The sequence below is a fragment of the Scyliorhinus torazame genome, chromosome 22 (genome assembly GCF_047496885.1).
Source record: "Scyliorhinus torazame isolate Kashiwa2021f chromosome 22, sScyTor2.1, whole genome shotgun sequence".
Lineage (NCBI taxonomy): Eukaryota > Metazoa > Chordata > Chondrichthyes > Carcharhiniformes > Scyliorhinidae > Scyliorhinus > Scyliorhinus torazame.
In genome coordinates, this window is record NC_092728.1 from 66891282 (window position 1) to 66907058 (window position 15777).

General features: G+C 50.4%; 1 protein-coding gene and 1 long non-coding RNA gene across 6 annotated transcripts in view; one reads left to right on the forward strand and one right to left on the reverse strand.

The window, feature by feature from the left end:
* Positions 1 to 15777, reverse strand: part of LOC140399103 (dual specificity testis-specific protein kinase 2-like) — a 153916-nt gene that overhangs the window by 82216 nt on the left and 55923 nt on the right. The window contains exon 1 of one of the 5 annotated variants that reach the window (XM_072488272.1): positions 4388 to 4427. The exons of the other annotated variants lie outside the window; for them this stretch is intronic. The gene's annotated coding sequence lies outside the window, so the exon portion shown is untranslated. Of the gene's footprint in view, positions 1 to 4387; positions 4428 to 15777 lie in introns of those variants that run through there. 5 annotated transcript variants of the gene reach the window in all.
* Positions 1251 to 15289, forward strand: LOC140399107 (uncharacterized). Its single transcript, XR_011937633.1, has 2 exons — positions 1251 to 1305; positions 15094 to 15289. It is a non-coding gene; the product is annotated as an uncharacterized lncRNA (long non-coding RNA).

Consider the following 15777-nt stretch of genomic DNA (forward strand, 5'->3'; position numbering starts at 1 on the left):
CATAGTTTCTGCCTGGAAAGTTAATCCAAAAGCCTTGGGGCTGAATTTTACATTCCCTCATTGGCGGGGTATCAGGCAAGGTTGGAGCCTGTAAGGTTCCCTGGATGGCCTTCCCACCACTCCCGCTCATCCCAATCTCCCCACAATTTTACAGTGGGATTGGCGAGGTCTAGGCCAGTCAACCTACCCCTACCCCAATTGTGGTCCTTAAGTGGGAAATTGATGACCACTTAGGGGTCATTTCAGGAGCAAAGGGGAAGTGGAAGTAGCCTGCAACATCACCGTAGGTCAGAAGGGTGAGGATGGGGACCCCCTTCAATGACCTCCTTTCCACATCAGCTATCCCTCCGACAAGGTCTTCAACTCGTGGATGCTCTTTCACCCGCTGCCTCCCCCAGGTTCTCCATCAAGACCTCGACACCTCCCCTCGCCGTCCCCTCCCCCGAGCCTCCCCTCCCTAACCTGAGTTCAGACCACCAAGCGTTTATCGGGTCCTGGACTCCAGCACTATTAATTTTGGGACTGCTTGTACTCCTTACCCTGGCCAATATGTTACTGGTGCTGCTGGCACTAGATTGGTCAGCAGCTCTCTGAGTGAGGGGAGGATGCCCTTTCTCCAGCCAAAAGGATGTGTGGCAGCCAGTATCAATGGGAATACATTCCCCAATGACTCGTCGGGTGCTGGGGTGCGGACCCCACCAGCTAAAAAATCCTGCCTGTGCCAATAAAATGTTCTCTGCCCTATATTCTCATTCTCTCACATTCAATTTTGCTTATTTGATATTTCAATTTTGATCCCACGACTACAGGATCCACTCCACTCCTATCTACCCCGTCTCATCCTTGTATAATTTTTAATGCTTCTGTTATATTGTCCAAAACATGTGTTGCTATTTTTCAAGTCAATTTTCATATTTGTACTTCCTCACACTAGGCAGTATCCTGTGGATATGTGCTGTATCCTCTCTGAGGAAACAACATTTTTCCAGAGTGTGGTGTTTAAAGATACACACAGTACTCGCACTGAGGTCATATTCAGTGTTTTACACAGGCGTACCATTATCTTCAGTGACTGCAGCGTATGCAAATGATGCAGTTATGTCACACAGCAAGATCCCATAAACAGTAATGACAAAGAGCCACTGATGCAGTTCCTGTAATCTGTTTGCCTAAGTCAATTTTCAGAAGCAACCAGTGAAAGACATCCAAAAAGGTATCGAAGGTTTGTTAGCTGCTGAAAAAAGTTACTGCACCATTTGTTATCTTCAAGAGTGCAGTTTTCCAGTGCAACTTCAGCACGGTGAGGTAATTTTGACACGCGCCCTGGATATGATAAGACAGTTCTTTTTTAAACTACCCCTTTTATTGCAAGATAAATTGGAGTCATGGAGAGGGGCATGTGATCTTCCACTAGTTCTGCTAATGATAAGCCTATGTGGCCTGGTTGCCATGGTGATCAGGGACCCAGGTCAATTCCTGTTGAATGCCAAATTTCATCCCTGAACATGAAGAAAGGAGCAACTACTTTTCTTTGAGCAATTTTATAGACTTTCAGATAGTCTGACTCAGAGCCCCTGAACAGGCGGGGAGTGGAGGGGGAGAGAGAGAGAGAGAGAAGCAGGGGAAAAGGCTGTTCTCTGCTAGCCAACGGGGGTGTGGGGGGGGGGGGTAGAGAGAGAAGCAGGGGAAAAGGCTATTCTCTGCTAGCCAACAGGATCGGTTCTGGTGGGAGCACACTTTCTGGTAGAACAGAACTTGTGGAAATTTATGGACACTGGAAGATTTGCATTGTGTGGCCAGGAGGAGAAGTCACCTGAGCAGCCTTGATGCTGAAAATCGATTTGGGAATCCTGAAAGGACTGAGGGAAATGACTTTTGAAGGACACTGGGTGTTACAGCTCTGGAAATTGGAGGTCAGTCTGATGAAATCTGGAAGTAACTTTGAACTGATTCCTTTAATCTCTGTCGGTGGGATCTTCCGGTTCGCTGGCAGAGCACCTATGCCCGTGGGTTTTCTGATGGCATGGGGTGGCCACAATGGGAAACCCCATTGGCCGGCTGAGAGAACAGAGAATCACGTAGTTTGTTTGTTACAGTAAAAGACTTAGATCCTTTGAGTCTGTCACTGGGAATTCAAATCTTTTTCCAGAAGTTATCAGTCTTGATCGTAACAAATTGATATCAAATGGCAGCGTTACTGGAGAAAAACTGACTTGAATTCTGAGATCATTTGAGCATAAGGCTATCTTGATAAAGTTTCATATTGCAATATACTTCCTTTTGCATATCAAATACTGGTAAAGAATCATGTAGTCGTAGAGTTTACAGCACAGAAGGAGCCCCTTTAGCCCATTGTGACTGTGCCAGCCATCAAGCATCTATTTATTCTGATCGCCATTGTCCAGCACGGTCCATAGCCTTGCATGCTATGGCGTTACAAGTGCTTAACTAAATGTTTCTTAAACGTTGTGAGGGTTCCTGCCGTTACCACCCTTTCAGGCAGTGAGTTCCAGACTCCCACCACCCTCCGGGTGAAAATGTTTTTCCTCAAATCTCCTACCCTTTAGCTTGAATATCAAATTCAGTTTGAGGGCATTAAACTTGAATCCCACACCAAGGCATGAGAACATATTTGGCCCTAGTAGGCTAGATGGAAAGACAAAAAGGTAGGACAGTTGATGAACAGTGGCAAACATTTAAGGGGGCTATTCAATTCCTCCCAATTAAAATATATTCCAGAGAGGAAGAAAGATTGTAAGAGAGAACAAATGCATCTAAGCCTAAGCAAGGTGGTGAAAGATAGCATAAAGGCAAAAATTAAGGCATACCATATTGCAAAAGTCAGTGGCGGGCTGGAAGATTGGGAAACTATTAAAGACCATCAAGGGGTTACAAAAAATGTAATAAAAAGTACAAAGGTAAATTATGAAAGAAATCTAGTGCAAAATATAAAACAGACAGCAAAAGATTCAAGTGTACAAAAAGGAAGAGAGTAGCTAAAGGCAACGTTGGTCCCATGGTGGATGAGACGGGGAGTTAATAATGGGGAACACAGAAATGGCAGAAACACTTAATCAATTGCATCGGCTTTCATGGAGGAAGATATAACCATTCCAAATGTAACAGGCATCGCAGAGATTGTTGAAAAGGAAGAACTCGAAGCAATCACCATCACTAAGGAACTAAGGAAAAAATATTGAGCAATTGGGATTAAAGAAATACATGTACGCAGGGCATCATGGACTACATTCTAGGGTCTTAAAGGAAGTGGCAGCAGAGATAGTGAAGGCACTGGTTATAGTATTCCCAAATTCCATGGATTCTTGAAAGGTTCCAGTGGATTGGAAAAAGACTTGTTGAAAAAGGGAGAAAGCAGGAAACTATAAACCAGTTAGTTTAACATCTGTTGTTGGAATCCATTATTAAGGAAGGATCATGATCGGGAGATATTAGGAACCGAGGTCCAGAAATCGGGTCCAAGATGGAGCAGGCAATTTAAGGGCTAAACAGACTGAAGAGAAAGACTGCTAGCAGTAGAGTCGGAGGGATACACCCACAGCCTGAGTTATCTTGTCCCATTCAGCCTTACCCTCATAGGGGGCCCAGGATGATCCACTCAGGATAAACTGTTCTACGGGACAACCTTGTTTTCTAGGCTATTAGCCCATCACAGAGTCTGCTGACCTATTTGTCCATCAATGGAAAGTTAGCTGCAAATGAATGGCATAGCTCTCTTGTTTTGTAGCAACGGGAGTGGGAAACCAGACAGCCCCGATAACATTAATGGATTCACATCTGGCCATCTCAGGGGAGAACCTTTGTTTGAGGGACTGGGCGGAGCTCAGAGAGAAAGAGACAGGAAATGCTGTTTTGAACAGTTACAGAGAAGGCTGTGGGAAATTGACCAGGGAGGTCATGAAAAAAATGATCAAGGTGCTTGAAAGCAGGAGATAAATAAGAAAGTTAAAATGGGGGAAAATAGGGCGGATTAAAATCAGTCAAGAAAGAGAACTTGTCACGACAATTGCACACCACTCTTAGCCAAGATAATTTGCTGACTGGACAGATAGCTCATTCTAAATTCCAAAATTAGAATGTGGCAAGGCCAGCATTTGTTGCCCGTCCCTAATTGCCCTTGAACTGGGTGGCTTGCTTGGCCATTTCAGCTTTCAGGGCAGTCTGATGTCACATGTAGGCCTGACCGGGGAAGGGTGGCAGATTTCCCTCCCTGAAGCACTCACGTGAATCCGTTTTTCCGACCAAGCGTTTCCCTGTTCTATCTTAACTGCATGGATGGTGCCACAAACGATTATCAAGCCAAGCAAGAGATTCAGCCGGTGTTAACTGAGCTCAAACTGAAGCAAAGAATAAAACAGCCAGGCAATACCTGCAAGGGTCTGTCAAAGAGGACCTCCGCCATGCACATTTGAATCTCTTAACTTTGCCGTCACTGCTGCTCCAAGCACAGACTTGCGAACAATGAAAGCGACTGTCTGCTTCTGACAGGAAGAAATTAGTCAAACCACAACAACCATCTGAGCAAGAGAGAACCACACTGATGACCTTTGAGACAGGAACAACTATCACACCACGCTGACTCATGCACGCAGTCAGGTAAGTTACAGTGCTAAAGTTCCACAACTAGCTCTTGCTCCTTGTACCACAAATGGTGAACTCGTCAAAAGTCAAAAGGTTGGAGCTGTAACCAAAGCAGCTGGTGTGAAGAAAATGAAACGTAACTGGATGAGTAAATATGCTCAGTAAATGAGGCAGATTAGAATCTTTTTGCTCAGTACGCTGTAGTGGCATGGGTGGCTAATGTTTGAGACACAAAGCTGGGAAGGGATGTTGCTGACATAGGGCAACAAGCTTTAACTATTTTTCACGTTGCATATTGGATAATTTCACGTGCACCATGTCTTATAACGGAGGCCAGGTTCCGCACACATGTGCGATCCCATGTTAAATCCCACTCACCTATCAGCAATCCCCCTCGTAGAATGTTGTGGGTTTCTTAAATCACCGACACCAAGGACTTACAACAAAGGTAGTTTATTCCTGAGCTCAACAGCCACATACAGTACTTGTGCTCCGCCCAAACTCCCGGGAATGACTCTCAGCACTCCCGCTATGTGACCTCTTACGTAGCCACACCTCTGACTGAGTTATATTAGTTCCACGCCCTCATTGACCTATATTAGTTCTGTATCCGCAACACAGAATCCTGATCCTCATCAAAAAAATCCATTCATAACCTTGCTTCACTCCATCACCTGCAGGTTTTCCATCCTTCTCAAATCGTCTGGGCAGGATTATGCTGTTTTGGTCAGGACCCTGATGTGGGGATCAAATGTGTGTGTGTGTGTTGGGGGAGGGGGGGGGGGGAAGTGGGGTGTTAACAATCCCCTACTGTGTGGGAAACCCGGCAATGATTTTAACCAAATTGGTCAATTAGTGGCCAGAGGGCTGGCTGCCCATCCAATTCAGGATGGCTGGCAGACTCTCGATCCTAGAGAGCCAATAGGGAGCTCGTCAGCTAAGAAGGAGACTGAAGTTCAGATATAAAAAGAGGGTGCCTTCATTTTGAAGAGCCCTCTCTCTAACCTTTTAAACTTAAAAAAGGAATCAAGTTCCAGGTCACTATTGTGGAGGAGAAAATTCCAGTTCGCTCTGGCAATGGCTTTAAGCGGCAACTTAATATCCTTAAAAGGCTACCCATCACTTGCAGGCTGATAACCCTGCCAATCCCCATCCCATCCTGAGGAAAATGGCCTAGTGGCAGAGTGGTGCCAGAAATCCAGCATGCCAACTGGTAGCACAGGCTAACATGCACATCTGTCTCCATGCCCATCCCTACATGGGACTAACATTTCTGTGCTTTGATTCTGATCTGTTCATTGCCCACACAAAGCTTCAGCTTCAGAACCCTCAGTCTGACTTCATTTACATTTCTTTCCCTCAATATCTCTCCAACTTTAAAGCCTTCCTCAAAACCCATACCTTCAATCCAGCCTCAAGCCACTATTCCGGATCTCTTCCTTGCTGATTCAGCATTTCGCTTCCCTTGTGTCAGTTCTGTGAAGCACCTGGAATGCTTTCCATAGTAAAGATTTTACATAGTTGTGATTGGATTTTCTTCTCACTGCATGCTTGAAATCTTGAGTGAGTTTTCTTTAGTCTCTTCCTCTGGCTCTGTCATTCTCCTGCTCTCCTTGCCTCGTTCACCCTCGCGCTCTCCTCCCCCTTTCTTTATCACTTCCATAAATCTTTCCAAATCCTCTCTCATTTCCACTTTCGGCACATTCCTTTCCCAACCCTCCGGCTCGTCGACACTCCAGCTCAGCGCCTCCCCTGCTTCCCAACCCTCTGGCTTGCTGCCTTTCTCATTGATTGGCTCTCCAGCTTGTTTCCTCTGCTGCTCACTGACCCTCTCACTCGCTGAATCTCCCATTTATCACACAACCTGCTCCACGATCCCCACTCTGGCTGCCAAACATCCCTCTTTCCAAACCTCCTGCTCCCCATCTCTTCAAGTCGATGATTCTCTCTCCAAATCCTCACTGTGAGCTGTGGCCTGGGAGATGAGAGGCAAGAGGCAGGAAGAGCAGCTTCAAAGTGAGAGCTGCTTCACATTGCAGGCTTGTGAGAGAGATGCTGCAGGCTGGAGGGGTGCTGAGCGGGAGAGTTAGTGAGGGGGGAGAGTTGGTGAGCAAGAGGGTTGGCAAGAGGGAGTGTCAGCAAGAGAGAGGGTCAGCAAGTGGAAGGGTCAACGAATGGGAGGGCCAGCAAATGCTTGGGCCGAGAGAAGACAGCCAGTGAGAGGAAGGGTCAATGAGAGGGAGGGTCAGCGAGTGGAAGGGTCAGCGAATGGGTGAGTCAGCGAATGTTTGGGCCGAGAGAAGATGGTCAGTGAGAGGAAGGGTCAGCGAGAGGGAGTGTTGGTGAGAGAGAAGGTCAGCGAATGGGAGAGTCAGCGAATGCTTGGGCCGAGAGAAGATGGTCAGTGAGAGGAAGGGTCAGCGAGAGGGAGTGTTGGTGAGAGAGAAGGTCAGCGAATGGGAGGGTCGATGAGAGAGAGGGTCGGTGAGAGGGAGCGTCAGTGAATGGGAGGGTCAGCGAATGCTTGGGCCGAGAGAGGAGGGTCAGTGAGAGGAAGGGTCAGCGAGAGTGTGGGTTGGTGAGAGGGAGGATTGATGAGAGGAGGGTCAGCAAGAGGGTGTGTCAATGAGAAGCAGGGCCTGCGAGCGGGCAGGTCTCTTCCGGTGGCGGCTATGACCAGCTAGGTTGCGTTCACGGCAGCTCCTGCCGAGATCGGGATTTCGGGCCGCTAAACGGGGCGGCGATGGCACTTGGAGGCAGAGACCGGTGTTGGAACGGACGCTGGGGAGGTTCCCCCCCGGTGCTATATGGAAGGAACCAGGAGCGGGGCTGTCAGACGTGCAATCGTGGGAAAGAAGGCTGAGAAGGTCCTGGAAAACAAAATGGCGGCCGGAGTGGATCGAGAGGTGTGGGCCCAGTGGGCCAGAGAGCAACAGGAATTTCTCGGAAACTGTTTTACAGAACTAAAAACGGAGATGCTGGCCCCCATGAAGGCCTCTATGGAGAAGATTGTGGAGGTCCAAAAAGCACAGGAGAAGGCAATCAAGGAGGTGGGGAGGAAGGTGGCGGAGAATGAGGAGGAGATCCTGGGACTGGCGGTGAAGGTGGAGGTGCACAAGGTCCTACATAAGAGATGGCAGGAGAGGCTGGATGGCCTCGAGTACAGGTCTCGGAGCGATAATCTGCAGATCCTGGGCCTTCCCGAAGGAGCGGAGGGGGCCGACGCGAGCACGTATGTGACCGCAATGTTGCCGGCGCTGATGGGCGCGGGGGCCTTTCCGCGGCCCTTGGAGCTGGATGGGGGCGCATAGCGTCCTCGCCAGAAAGCCAAGGGTGAATGAGCCACCCAGGGCGATGGTGATAAGGTTACACCGGTTGGCTGACTGGGAGCGTGTCCTGCGGTGTGCGAAGAAACAGCAGAGCAGTAATGGGAGAACGGCGAGATCCGCATTTACCAGAACTTGGGAGCTGAGCTGGCGAGGAGACGTGCGGGTTTCAACTGGGCTAAGGCGGTCCTCCATGGCAAAGGGGTGAAGTTTGGGCTCCTGCATCCGGCAAGACTCTGGATAACAAACCAGGACAGGCACCATTATTTTGATACGCCAGACGAGGCGTGGACGTTGATCAGGCACGAGAGGCTGGACTTGAACTAAGTGGTATGTGGGTGAAACGTGCTGATGGGAAGGGGTATGGCGGGTAGAGCATAAGTTTGATTGCCTGTTTGCTCCAGTTTGTTTGTTGTTTTTTGTTTTCCTTGTGTTTTGTTTCAGGGGGTGGGAAACGCCCGTGTCGTGTTGTCCGGCACACGGGATGGTCCCGGATGGCACTTGCCCCTCTACCCTGCGGGGGAGGGGAGGTTGGGTGGCCCGAAGGAGGTGACAAGATTAAGGTCGGGGGATAGAGGCGGGAGCGGCCGGGGTCAGCATGAGTGAGCTGACTTACGGAAGCGCAATGGGGGGAAATCAGAGCTATGCGGATGCTTGGCAGAGGGGGGGGATGCGGGGGGAGGGGGGAAAGGGGTTCTGTTTTGCTGACTGAAGGGGAGCCAGTTGAGGGGAATGAATGGAGAGTCGGGCTGGGGGGCCGCCAAGGGGAGGGCTGGAGCGAGCGGGAGTCGCGGGCACGGGGCTGGCTGAAAAAGGGAGATGGCTAGTCGGCAGGGGGGAGAGGGGGGGGTGGTAAACCCCCCGACCAGGCTGATCACGTGGAACGTGAGGGGTCTGAATGGGCCGGTCAAGAGGTCCCGTGTGTTCTCGCATCTAAAGGGGTTGAAGGCGGACGTGGCCACGTTGCAGGAGACACACTTAAAGCTCGCTGACCAGACAAGGTTAAGGAGAGGATGGGTGGGCCAGGTGTTTCACTCAGGGTTAGACTCAAAGACCAGAGAGGTGGCAATTTTGGTTAGTAAACAAGTGGCGTTTGAGGCGGGGAGCATCGTGGCGGACAAGGGGAGCAGGTACATAATGGTGAGTGGCAAGCTACAGAGGGCCCGAGTGGTGTTAGTGATATGTATGCCCCGAACTGGGATGATGCGGACTTCATGAGGCGCGTGTTGGGTAGGATCCCGGACTTGGAGTCAAGTAACTTGATTATGGGAGGGGACTTTAATTCAGTCTTGGATCCGGTCTTGGAATCCGGTCGGGAAAGAGGCCGGCGGCGGCCAGGGCCCTGTGGGAGTTCAGGGACCAGATGGGGGGCGTGGACCCGTGGAGGTTTGCGCAGCCAAGGGCGAAGGAGTTCTCCTTTTTCTCCAACGTCCATAAAGTCTATTCGCGGATAGACTTCTTTGTGTTGAGCCGGATGCTAATCCTGAGGGTGGAGGGGGCCGAATACTCAGCCATTGCGGTCTCGGACCGTGCCCCGCACTGGGTGGACCTGCGAGGCTCCCCTTCAGTCAGCAAAACAGAACCCCTTTCCACCCCCCCCCAACCCCCGCATCCCTCCCCTCTGCCAAGCATCCGCTTAGCTCTGATTTCCCCCCCATTGCGCTTCCGTAAGTCAGCTCACTCATGCTGACCCCGGCCGCTCCCGCCTCTATCCCCCGACCTTAATCTTGTCACCTCCTTTGGTACACCCAACCTCCCCTCCCCCACAGGGTAGAGGGGCAAGTGCCATCCGGGACCATCCCTCTCTGGAGAATAGATGTGGGGCTGCTGGCGGATGAAGAGGTGTGTGGGCGGATAAGGAGGAGCATCGAGAACTATGTGGGAGCGAATTACACAGGGGAGGTAACAGTGGCAGTGGTTTGTGAGGCTTTGAAGGCGGTCATTAGGGGGCAGTTAAATTCTATTAGGTCGCACAGAGAGAGAGGGCGGAGAGGGAGAGGCTGGTGGGAGAGATACTTAGGGTAGACAGGAGATACGCGGAGGCCCCAGAGGAGGTGCTGCTAAATGAGCGCCGGAAACTGCAGGCGGAGTTCGACTTGCTGACCACGGGGAAGGCGGAGGCACAGTTGGGGAGAGTGAAAGGGACAGTCTACGTGTATGGGGAGAATGCGAGTAGGATGCTGGCGCACCAACTGCGCAGGAGCCAGAGAGATTGGGGGAGCGCGGGATAAGGAAGGCAACACTGTGTTGAGCCCAGAGAGGGTCAACAAGGTTTTCAGGGAGTTCTACGGGAAGCTATACGAGTCGGAACCCCCGAGGGGAGGGGAAGGGATGAAGCAATTTATGGAACGATTGAGGTTCCCGAGGGTGGAAGCGGAGCGGGTGGAGGGCTTGGGGGCCCCGGTTGAGTTGGAGGAGGTAGTTAAGGGGCTGGCAAGCATGCAGTCGGGCAAGGCCACGGGGCCGGATGGCTTCCCTGTAGAATTTTATAAGAAGTTCTCAGAGCTGCTGAGCCCACTCCTGCTAAGAACCTTTAATGAGGCAAAGGAGAGAGGGACCCTCCCCCAACGATGTCGCAGGCATTGATTTCGCTTATTTTTAAGGAGAAGGATCCGCTTCAGTGTGGGTCGTACAGGCCGATATCGCTCCTAAATGTAGACGCTAAATTGTTGGCAAAAATTCTGGCCACCAGAATAGAGGACTGTGTCCCGGGTGTGATTGGGGAGGACCAGACGGGTTTCGTCAAGGGCAGGCAGCTGAACACGAATGTGAGGAGGCTCCTGAACATTATCATGATGCCCTTGGAAGGGGGTATGCAGAAGTAGTGGCTGCAATGGATGTGGAGAAGGCCTTTGACAGGGTGGAGTGGGAGTACCTGTGGGAAGCGTTAAACAGGTTTGGATTTGGTCAGGAATTCATAGGGTGGGGCAAGCTGCTGTATCAGGCCCCTGTAGCGAGTGTGTCCACGAACCGGCTAAGGTTGGAGTATTTCAGGCTGCACTGGGGGACGAGGCAGGGGTGCCCCCTGTCCCCGTTGCTGTTTGCCCTGGCAATCGAGCCGTTGGCCATAGCGCTGAGGACTTCAAGGAACTGGGCTGGTGCGCGGGGGGAACACTGGGTCCCCCTCTACGCGGATGACCTGTTGTACATTTCGGACCCGCTAGAGGGGATGGGGGAGGTCATGCGGATCCTGAGGGACTTTGGGAGCTTTTCGGGGTACAAGTTGAACGTGGGGAAGAGTGAGCTGTTCGTGGTCCACGCTAGGGGCCAGGAGGAGAGACTGGGGGAGCTCCCGCTCAAGATAGTGGAGAGGAGCTTTCGGTACTTGGGGATACAAGTGGCCAGGAACTGGGATGCCCTGCACAGGCTCAACTTAACCCGGCTCGTGGAGCAGATGGAGGGAGATTTTAAAAGGTGGGACATGCTCCCGCTTTCCCTGGTGGGACGGGTGCAGACTGTGAAGATGACGGTTCTCCCCAGGTTCCTCTTCATTTTTCAGTGCCTCCCCATTTTCATCCCCAAGTCCTTTTTTAAGCGGGTGAATAGGATTTGTGTGGGCGAATAAAACCCCGCGAGTTAAAAGGGCATTCTTGGAGTGTAGTCGGGGAGGGGGAGAACTGGCTGTGCCGAACTTTTGCAGCTATTACTGGGCGGCCAATGTGGCCATGATTAGGAAGTGGATGATGGAGGAGGGGGCGGCATCATGTAGAGGCACCAGCCTAGGGGCACTAGTCACGGCGCCGCTGCCGTTCACGCCGGCGCGATACACCACAAGTCCGGTGGTGACGGCGGCACTGAGAATTTGGGGGCAGTGGAGGAGGCATAGGCAGGAGGAGGGGGCCTCAGTGTGGACCTCGATACGGAATAACCACAGATTTGTTACGGGTAGGATAGATGGGGGGTTCCAAGGCTGGTATAGGGCAGGCATTAGGAGAATGGAGGACCTGTTTATAGACGGGACTTTCACCAGCGTGCAGGCGCTGGAGGAGATGTTCGGCTTGCCCCCGGGGGAATGCGTTCAGGTACCTCCAGGTTCGGGACTTTCTTAAAAAGCAGGTGGGGGCATTTCTGCTGCTGCCCTCACGTAGGATCCAGGACAGGGTTGTGTCTGGCATCTGGGTAGGGGAGGGGAAGGTGTCGGACATATATCAGGAGCTGTAGGAGGCAGAGGAAGCCTCAGTGGAGGTGTTGAAGGGCAAGTGGGAGGAGGAGCTGGGCGAGGAGCTGGATGAGGGCCTATGGGCCAACGCCCTGGGCAGGGTAAATTCCTCCTCATCATGTGCCAGGCTCAGCTTAATTCAGTTTAAGGTGGTGCATCAGGCTCACATGACGACGGCGAGAATGAGTGAGTTCTTTGGGGTGGAGGACAGGTGCGCGAGATGTGCAGGGAGTCTGGCGAACCATGCCCATATGTTTTGGGCATGCCCGGCGCTTAAAGAATTCTGACAGGGGTTTGCGAGGGCGATGTCTAGGATTTTGGACACTCGGGTGAAGGCGAGTCCAACAGTAGCGATATTTGGGGTGTCAGAGTATCCGGAAGTGCAGGAAGCGAAAGAGGCCGAGGTACTGGCCTTTGCCTCCCTGGTAGCCCGGAGACGGATCTTGTTAATGTGGAGGGACTCAAAACCCCCGAGTGTGGAGACCTGGGTTAGCGATATGGCGGGATTCCTCAGCCTGGAGCGAATAAAGTTCGCCTTGAGAGTGTTCTTGATGGGGTTCTCCCGGCAGTGGCAACCTTTCCTTGACTTTCTAGGGGAGCAGTAAGTGTCAGCAGCAGCAGCATCCCGGGGGGTCAGCGATAGGGAGGGTCAGCGAGAGGGAGGGTCAGCGAGAGGGAGAGTCAGCGAGAGGGAGGGTCAGCGAGAAGGAGGGTCAGCGAGAGGGAGGGTCAGCGAGAAAGAGGGTCAGTGAGAGGGAGTGTCAGCGCGAGGGAGGGTCAGCGAGAGGGAGGGTCAGTGAGAGGGAGGGTCAGCGCGAGGGAGGGTCAGCGAGAGGGAGGGTCAACGAGAGGGAGGGTCAGCGAGAGGGAGGGTCAGCGAGAGGGAGGGTCAGCGAGAGGGAGGGTCAGCGAGAGGGAGGGTCAGCGAGAGGGAGGGTCAGCGAGAGAGAGGGTCAGTGAGAGGGAGGGTCAGCGAGAGAGAGGGTCAGCGAGAGGGACAGTCAGAAAGTGCAAAGGTCAACAAGAGGGAGGTTCAGCGGGAATGTGATGAATGTAAAAAATTATCATATTTTACATGTTTTGCAGTAATGTTATTAAGACCTGGTTTAAGATGCATAAAGACGATATGACTGCTTGAGAGCTAATTATGGTGTTGTAAAAGTCAGGTAATCATTGATCCACAGGTGAAGTGTTCTGCTAATAGATCTTGAGAACAATTTACTTGTTTGCGCATAGCTAGCTAATGCAAAATTGTTCATGTTTCAAGGACCCCTGGGGTGTATATAATTTATGAGAGATTTTGTGTTTGATTCTGACTGAACAAGTCAAGGGTCAACTTGCAAGAAAACAAAAGTATGCCTTATGCTTTTGGACAGCTGGTATAGTTAATGGGTAAAGACAGTCGATCCTCGGACTCATCTGAAAAGTTGTCTCAGTTTGAACCTGAAAGGTTCTCTCTCCAAAGATTCTGTATAGCGGAAAGCAAGTAGAAACTTGGTTGTTAACTTTATTAATGAGTGATATTTGAAATGTATTGGTTTGCCAAATTGGAATATAGTGGCAGGTTTAGGAAGTAAGTTAAGGATTTATTTTTTATTTAAGAACCGTTGCAACTGTTGTTAACTGTAAAGCTATTTCTGTGTTGTTAATGTGGTAATTTTGTGATTAAATTGAAATTTGTTTTAACATAAAAGATACCTATTGGTCACTGTTATTACTCCTGTGGTGCAGTAATATTTCCTCACAGTTTTACAAACTGCAAATAGTTGTGCTCTCGTTCAGGGTCCTAACAAGAGGGAGGTTCGTGAGAGGGCGGGTCAGCGAGGGGGGGGGGGGGGGGGGTTAGTGAGGGGGTGGGTCATCAAGAGGGAGGGTGAGAGAGAGGGTGGATTGTCGAGTGGGAGCGTCAGCCAGAGGGAGGGTCATGAGCGATCACGAGGGTCAGCAAAGGGTCAGCAAGAGGGAGGATTGGGAACAACCTACAGGATCAGCAAGTGTAATGGCCAGTAAGTAGGAGGACCTCAGCAGAGGCTGGGAAGGTAAGTGGCAGGAGAGGCCGCTCAAAAATGATGCAAAATTCGCTCACATGACGGTATATCAGAGCCGGTATGAAAACACTGTTGAAATAAATCTCCTGATACTAAATTGAAATACCAACCCCATTCACTGTGTAGCGATAAAGCTGAATGACTTAAACAGGGAATTATTGTATATCATGAATAAGAGGATTACAATCATATAATTCGAAAGGAAGAGGGCCATTTGGCCCATCAAGTCTGCACCAACCCTCTGAAAGAGCACTCTGCCTAAGCCCAATTCCCCACACTATCCCAGTTACCCCAGCTAACCTTTGGGCACTAAGTGGCAATTCAGCATGGCTAATCCACGTAACCTGCACATCTTTGGACTGTGGCGGGAACCCGGAGCACTGGCAGGAAACCCACGCAGACGCGGGGGGAATGTACAAACTCCACACAGTCACCCAAGGTCAGAATCGAACCTCGGTCTCTGGCGCTGCGAGACAGAAGTGCCACCATGCACGTGTATGACCTGGCCCAAGAACATAAACTGGTCATGAAAACTCTGGACCGCTGTTAAGGGACAGGGGATTGAGATCCAGCTTGGAATGGAATACACATGACTCTAGTCCCACACATAGGTTGAATTTTAATGCCTTCTCATAAAAAACCAATTGCTTCTCAAGAAAACAGGGCCTTTATCACTTCCTCGCTGTAACAAGGCATAGTCAGTGTTCATATGGAGCAAAGACAGGTCACAATGCTTCAGTGTGTACTCTTGCATTGACTGATGTACCGATCTACTCGGAGTGCACCAGAGGTAAAGAGGAAAAATCATGAATTCTGGGAATTTGAAACAAAAACAAATGGTGGAGGTGCAGTAAGTTGATCAGCATTGTTAAAAAAAATAGATATTTCAGTATTTTAGGCATTGTGAAAAAGGGTTTCAGCCAGAATGTTAACCCCCATTTCTTTATTCTTTTCTCCCCAGTCTTTTCTATTCTTCTATATCTGGGGAAATCAGGAACGAGTAAGGGAACATTAGGGACAACACTGGAAATCCAAAGCACACTGGAGCCGCAGCAATCACTTAACAAAACTAACAGCAGCAAACTGAGTCAAAGCAGATCATATAAACATGTACAAATATTGTAACATGGAGAAATAAAATAACCTTTGGAAGTGTGTGTGGATGGGAGAGCTGTGAATTGGTTTCTGGTATTCCCTCTAATAATATAATTATACACCATGGCCTTCTTTCTTCAGGAAATCTTGTGTCTCAAATCAAACGCAGCTCAGGTAACTGGACCAGATTGCTGTTGCAAACCAATTTTGATCACATGTAATAGGCCCTCCAGGATTATAATGAACTGAAACAGGTCTGAGCTGAAATCAAATCCACTCTAACAACAACAGTGTTTGCTTATATACCACCTTTGACTTAGTCAATGTTCCAAGTTGCTTCATAGAAACATAAATTGACATAAATCAAGCCAAGGGAGGAGACATGAGGACTGGTGACCACATGCTTGGTCAAAGATGGTGGGCAGGTGTAGCGTCCTGAAGGATTAGGGGGGAGGTGACAAGGTGGAGAAGCTTGGGTTAGAAATTCCGGAGTTTAGGCAGCATGGTGGCGCAGTGGTTAGCATTGCTGCCTCATGGCATCGAGGTCCCA